Here is a 7212-nt window from a genome sequence, read left to right on the forward strand (position 1 = left end):
GCCAGCATCTGGTGCAAGTACGGCGCTGAGGGCCTCTGCCCACTCCTGGTAAGGAATGGGGGTATTGACGGGACGTGTACCTAGCTGCGACGCCGTGTCGACAGCAGGCAAGCACCGATGGATCCGCTCTTGCTGTGCGGCATGCCGCGCCTCTCGCTCTGCGGCGCTCCAACGGTCTCGCCGTGTGGCAAGCCGCAACATATCAGCGCGGACGTGCCTAGCTTGCTCTGCGGCGCACCATCGATCATGTTGTGCGGCGAGCTGCAGCCTGTCGGCGCTGACATGCCTATCTTGATCTGCGGCGCACAAGCGCCATGCGCCAAAGGTCTGATCAACCCTGGCGATGACACGCATCACAACGTCGTTCATCGTGTTGGCCGTGGCGCCTGCTCGTTTTCCATGTTGACGAGGTTGATGCCAGAGGCTGCGCTTGTCACCTCCGTGCGTCGCGCGCCCCCTATGCGCAATATAGCAAGGTGTCGAGAAACACATGAGGAAATGGCGGCAAACGGTGGCGTGTTCATAAAACTCCATCAATTAATGGAAACTTAGCATCGAGCTAGCACAAGAAGTAGATGATGATCAAATGAAAATGGACCACACTAGGGATCCCGTCGGTGGTGAATTCATCAATCCCAAACAGTTGAATACTAGCAAGCGTTTGCCCACAACACACACGGCCTATTCCATCACAAATAGGCCGGAGTCCTGTTAGCCCGCTACAGCCCGGTTCACCGGAGTCCTGCTAGCCCAGTGCTACAGCCTGGATTCACTCGCTGATGACCGACACGTTCGATGCTGGGTCATGGATGCCTGTCCCTGTAGGTCTGTGCCACTTTGGGTTTACGACTAGCCATGTCAGCCCGGGTCCTTTGTCATATGGATGCTAGCGACACTATCATATACGTGAGCCAAAAGGCGCAAACGGTCCCGGGCAAAGGTAAGGTGGCACCCGTGGGAATACCGTGCGTGAGGCTGCAAAGTGATATGATGTGTTACATGCTAGATCGGTGTGACTTAGGATCGGGGTCCTGACAGCGTTGGTATCAGAGCTTGACTGCCTGTAGGATTACCAAGCCAAACTGGTCGAAGTTGAGTCTAGAAATTCCTTAGTTATATAAGGGAATTGATTGTGGGATGGAACGTAAGGCTCTTTTTACTCCTTATACCTCATGGCCTTCTGATCTGAGTCATCATCTTCTCTTCTACGGGGATTAAGAACTAGGCTATCTCTTCTTTCTATTAGGATCACGTGTTACTAATCAGTGGACTTATAAGATTGTTGGATTTAAGCCTCTGTTCAGTTTTTACTGCTTCCGTATGTTAATTGTTGATCTCGAAACCGTGATATTGTGCTTCTGAGTGGTTATGCCACCATTTTTGTGAATGTCTCAAATCTTTCTGAGCATTTACAGCCGTTATGCTGTCCGAGTCATCCCAGGTTTCTAAGTAGTCTGATGCAATTGCAAATCCTTTCTTCCCGTTTCAATGTGCCCATGGGCCAGATTAATCACACTAATTGTTGAGTTGAGGTATTCTATTGCCTTGACTTTTATTTTGGAGTTACTATTATGACCCTAGGTATTTAGGGAGTCACCTAGTAATCTAGCAACGTTTTGTGTTCCCAGTGTGAAATTCTGGCCTTTATTCTCGAAAGCATCCCGTGATGCTACTTAGTAGTAGGTATTCTACTCCTGGGTTCTGAACCCGAGATTCACTCTACCTACTTCATGTTGATAGTAATTGCTAGTGCCTTTAGGATATTAGTAACCTTTGCGATAGTCCTTGAAGTCCGTGGTATCTTCTTCTTCCAAATACCATGAACTACTTATGGCAGATGTTTATTGGATCAAAAAAAATCACAATTAGAGTACTCTTGAGGAGTTCTCCATTCATAAATCGTGACTCTGCCAGTTCTACCTTTCTGCATGGGTTATCCGGAAGAAATATGTTGAACTTGGTTCGACATACTAATCTATGCATCCACAACTCAGAAAAATTATATGTTCCTTTGAGATGTTCTCTTTAGTTGCATTCTGACCCTCGTCTATCAATTGATAGTCAAGAGTATGCGTGCGTTCGTTTATCGATGCCTATTACTCTTGTGGTCCGTCAAGCCATTCTATCGCAGAATGACTAGGAGAAACAACCTCCAGTACCTCTTCCATATCTAGGATTGGGTCAAAACAATTGTACTCCGCAGATCAAAATGCCAATCCAGCTTTTGCTCTGTTCTACCTTGGAGTATTACCATCTTTTATATCAGGATTGTTATAGGAATTGCACACCATCCTATGAACTCTTGGTACAGTGATACTTTTGCCATCATTGTTCATTCCTCGGTTCCTGTGTTATTTTAACCGGAATGCCGACAAATGAATCATGGCGTGTGAAATCAATACTCCCAGCAACCTCGTTGCTTGGTAGTTAAAGGATAATAATTTCAATCTTAGCATGTTGGTTTTTAAATCATCCCTCTAGGACTGATCGTGCTACCTAGTCCTTATTTCGGTGCACCCTTCGATTGATGAGTTAGGATCTTGTCAAGTCCTCACTCATTTGATCATATCGTCTTGCCCTCAAAAGCGAGATTGTTCTCGAGCTTAGTAACATACCGGTGGTTCGTGATTTTCTGGATGTCTTCTCGGAAGTATTACCAGGTTGTCACTTGACTGTTATGTTGAGCTCGTGATCAAGTTGGTTTCTTGTGAACCACCCTTTCTCCAAGAATCTGTGATGGATATCCCGGAGCTAGTTGGTTAAGCTAGACAACAACTTGGAGAGTTGGAAGATAAAAGCTTGCCTGACTTAGTTCGTTCCAAAGGGATATTCTTGTGTAGTGTGTGTTGAAGAAAGATGATATCTTCATCGATTGGTCCTTGTGATCAGTTGCTGGACCTATTGTCTTATCAATCCTTTGATTTGAGTGTGGGCTATCGTCAAATCAAATCAGTACCAATGATGCTCGTAATGTTGTCTTATTCGTGGTTGATCCCTCGAGCATACACCATTACATCTTTGGTCTGACCAATGCTATCACCGTGTTCACTTAACTATGGAATTCCTTTTAAAAGGAAACCTAGATGAATTGTTGTTGAGCCCATTGGCAACATCCTTATCTCCTCCATGATTTTGTTGAACATTAAGCTAGCGTTGGAAACTTTTGAAAGAATTTCTTCATGCTAACTCATGAAGTATTTGTTTGATGAAAGGAGTGACTTCCTCTTATACACGTGCATTTGGTGAAAGTTGCCGCCGTGGATTTGAGAAAGTTAGTTTTGCTTCCTCTGGAATCATCCCAAGTCAGTCATGCATACGTGCGAAGTATTCTGTGGTCTGGAGACTTGCAACCTTCATTCCATATGTGTTCCGAGCACACCAAGCCACTGATTGAGTTGTTCAAAAATAAAGGAGTCTGTCCAAGGTGAACTCTTTGGACTTCCACGCGTGGAGACTTCGATGTCATTAATGATGGTTCCCCCACCTGAACTCGGTAGTGTTTTATTATAAGACTACCACGTGGTCATGTTTGTCTGGGACAGCGTGTTCACATGTTTGTAGCAGAACCAGCTCATGTTTTGGAGCTTGCTATCGTAGTTCATCTCTCGAGAATCCCGCAACGTCATCTCGTCGATTTGTGTTGCAAACTTTCATTTTTCTTCCTAGACTCGATGAGTCTGGAATATCCTGACACCAACCAGATCTGAATCTCAGGCAGATATGATGGTTTGGAACATTTCCCAAGAACTATAATATCGGTCCCTCGAAAACCGGTAAAGTGGATGTCGTGGCCAACACACCCAGCCGGAAGACCTGTTATTATAATATCTTGATTGAGGAAGTTGGCCACCTCCCCATAGGGATTTCGTAGGATTTACTCCCTAGTTGCCCCTATGGATTTTGAGATCCCGAAGTCCGACCTTTTTACTTGATGTTCTAGATATCAAACCATATCTATGAATGGGTTACGCTAGCACATCAAGGAGAACATTAGAAGCGGAGTGCTAAATGTCTCTCGGTCGATCGTCCAGATTTTGTTCCTTGGCTCGCTAAGATGAAATCTGAGAAAGTGTTATCCTCCATCACCATTCATCATGGTAGCAAGTTGTGTTGCCAGGATCCTTGACACGGATGTTGGTAAAACCTTGATGATTATGGAATTGCTCAAGTTCTTGAGAGCACGCGCAAGTGCTAGGTTTGATCGTCGGCATTAACTGTATAGCGCTCTCAGTTTCCTCGGTTATGCTATAACCATTCCAATAGTGGAATAACTCTCTACTGTTGGGTTCTTCCCTAGTTACCAGAATCATTCCCATCATTTGCATTTTGTTCCCAGCTTGCACCGCCAATGTGCCATTCTACCATGGGTCTCTTCCATTTCCGGTGATAAGCAAATTCATCCATTACGTTGTCTTCAACAAGGTAATCCACATCATCCAAGTCTGAGTATGCCATTCTACCGACCCCCTCCAAATGATCGCTTGTGATTGCCTTAGGCTGGTTTAAAGAGTCTCAATGATCTCTGAATCAAAGGTAATTCTTTTTGCCACTTAAGGAAATAATCTACGAATCACCCTCCTCCAGGATGTTTCGTCGTGGTATCATAGCAACTCAACTCCTCGCTACGTTGACAATCGATTACCACCTTCTTAAGCGTGAAATTGTGGTCTACCTAGTGAACCTTTGTCATCTGCTTCACTCCATTCCTATGGATGTGTGCTCGTGTCTCAACCCGAGAGATGGTCCTATGTCTCGTTCCGTGAGTTGTTCGATCTTCGAGAAGATCGACCCTGCTAGAGTCTCCTTCTTTCCTCCATGTCATGTTGACAGGATTTTTCAAGGCAAGACTTCAAGACAATGATGGTGAATGAATCAACGTTCAACTGAAGTGCACCCTGGATCGTGAAGATTATACTAGTCTGCGTTACCCTTCACTTTACCCTACGCTTGAATCTCGAGACGAGATTCTTGTTTAGTGGGGGTGAGTTGTCACATCCCTAGCTGCTGGTAGTGCTCTAGGCTAGCTTCATGTGTGCATCATGTCTATATTTTCGAAACTTGAACTGAGGAATTTTGGAAGCCTCAAAAACTTAAATAAAAGAGGGGCAAAAACCCTAGAAATCTCATTCATTGCTCCAAAATGCTCTTCTTAAATGTTTGATAATTTTTGGTAAGGGTTCTGGTCCCAACCAAAATATTGAACATTTTTAAGGATTTATTTTTGGGACTTTGAATTTAAATCATTAGCTATTTGAATTTGAATTATATTCATATAACTAGAATATAATTTCAAATACCCCTGAAATATTTTATGAGCTTTTGGAAAAGTCCATATAGCAAAATAAAAATATTCAGAGGAGCTTTGGCATTGTTTGAATTATTATTTTTAATTCAAAACAGTGGCAAAAGAATTAAATAAAAGAAAAACAGAACAGAATTATAAAAAAAAAAGAAAAGAGAGCAGAACCACCTGGACTTACCTGTGAAGCCCACCTGGTGGCCCAACAGGACCGGCCCAGCGCAGCCCAGCCCACCCTTCTCCTATCATCTTCCTCCCCTCGCACCGAAGCTGCTCGGTGGCGAGCGCTGGCGATGCCCCGGCCACCTCCTGCTTCCCCCGGTCTCCCTAGCGACGCCACGACGACGCCTCGTGTCCCCTCGCTCCTCTTCCTCCCTCGCTGCTCCCTCTCTCTTCCCCGAACACTCTCCCCCCTCCTCTGTTCTCCTCACCGAACGCGCCTGCCACCGCCGACGAGAACCACCGCGGCCATGGCCCCTCCCTCGTCCCCTTGAGCAGCCCAGGAGCTCCGTCACGACATCCTCGACCTCCCCACCAAGCCAAGCACCGCCGGACACCCTGTGATGATGCCTCCGAGCTCGTCACCGCCGCATCTGCCGCCGGACTTCGCCCGTCGGTCTGCATCGCCCAGTCCCTCCCCGAGCTCAACGACGGCGCCGTTCGAATCCCTGTGAGCCCCGCCGTCATCTCCCCCTCTCCCCATGGTCGATTTCTTGCTGCAACGCCGATGACCGCGAGTCCCGTATGCCGCCGCCGCACGAGGTCGTCGCCGACGAGGCTCCGGTGACCAAATGGTCACGTGCGTGCCTCCGTTGGGTTCGTGAGCTCTCGTAGATCATGTAGGTGCATACCGCTGGTCCTCCCGCGTGCCGTGTCGTCGATTCCGTCGACACCCGAGCTCCGGCCGCCGCCCAGCTCGCCGCTGCCGCCGCTATGGACCACCTCGCGCCCTCTCACTGCCACCGCTGGATGCGCACGAGCCCCAGCTCTTCGTAGGACCCAACCGCGTCGCAAACTGCCGCCTGTAGCGCGAGTCCGAGCAACTCCGGCGAGCCTCCGCCGCGAGATGTGGTCGCCGGTGCTTAATCCGGCGACACTGACGTGGCACCACCATTAGCGCTAATGACGCACTAACTAACCCCCCCTAAAGCCACTGCCATGTGGGCCTTGGGCCTGTTTAGGTTAATTTTATTTTCTGTTTAGATTAGTTCATAAGCAGTGGGACCCACCTGTCAGCATTGACTCTGCTGACGTGGCCGTTGACCTGGCCCCACCTGTCAACGACACTAGTCAGCACTGTGTCACTGACCAGTGGACCCCACTGGTTAGTTTGACCCGGACCAGCCCCTGTTGACCTGATGACGTCAGGGTGAGGTCATGCTGACGCAATATTCATTTTCTGGAATTTAGTTTATTTTATTATATTCAGGAAATTCCAAAAAATAGCTAAAACTTCTAAAAATCATAGAAATTCAACCGTAACTCCAAATTAAATAATTTATATATGAAAAATTATCAGAAAAATTCAAGGAATCCATCTGTACCATTTTCATGCATGATAGAACAACTTATAGATGCTGTTTAGCACAAATCAATTAAATGGCATTTGAATAATCACATATGGAGTTTAAATTTGAATCTTGTATTCAAACCAACTTCATTTAATCTGTTGCTAGTTGCATTAGCTCAAAACACATTCATTTTGCCATGTCATGATCATGCATCATATTGTGCATTGCATTGATTGTGTTCCCTTCTATGTTGCCGGTAATTGTCCCCTCTCGATAGACGTGATACCGATGATGTGATCGTTGACACTGATGAACACTCAATGCTATCTTCAGAAGTGCCAGGCAAGCAAAACCCCCTTGTTCATTCCGATACAATCCTACTCTCTCGCTCCTGCTCTCTTT

This window comes from Triticum dicoccoides, chromosome 2A (assembly GCF_002162155.2).
Source record: "Triticum dicoccoides isolate Atlit2015 ecotype Zavitan chromosome 2A, WEW_v2.0, whole genome shotgun sequence".
Classification (NCBI taxonomy): Eukaryota; Viridiplantae; Streptophyta; class Magnoliopsida; order Poales; family Poaceae; genus Triticum; species Triticum dicoccoides.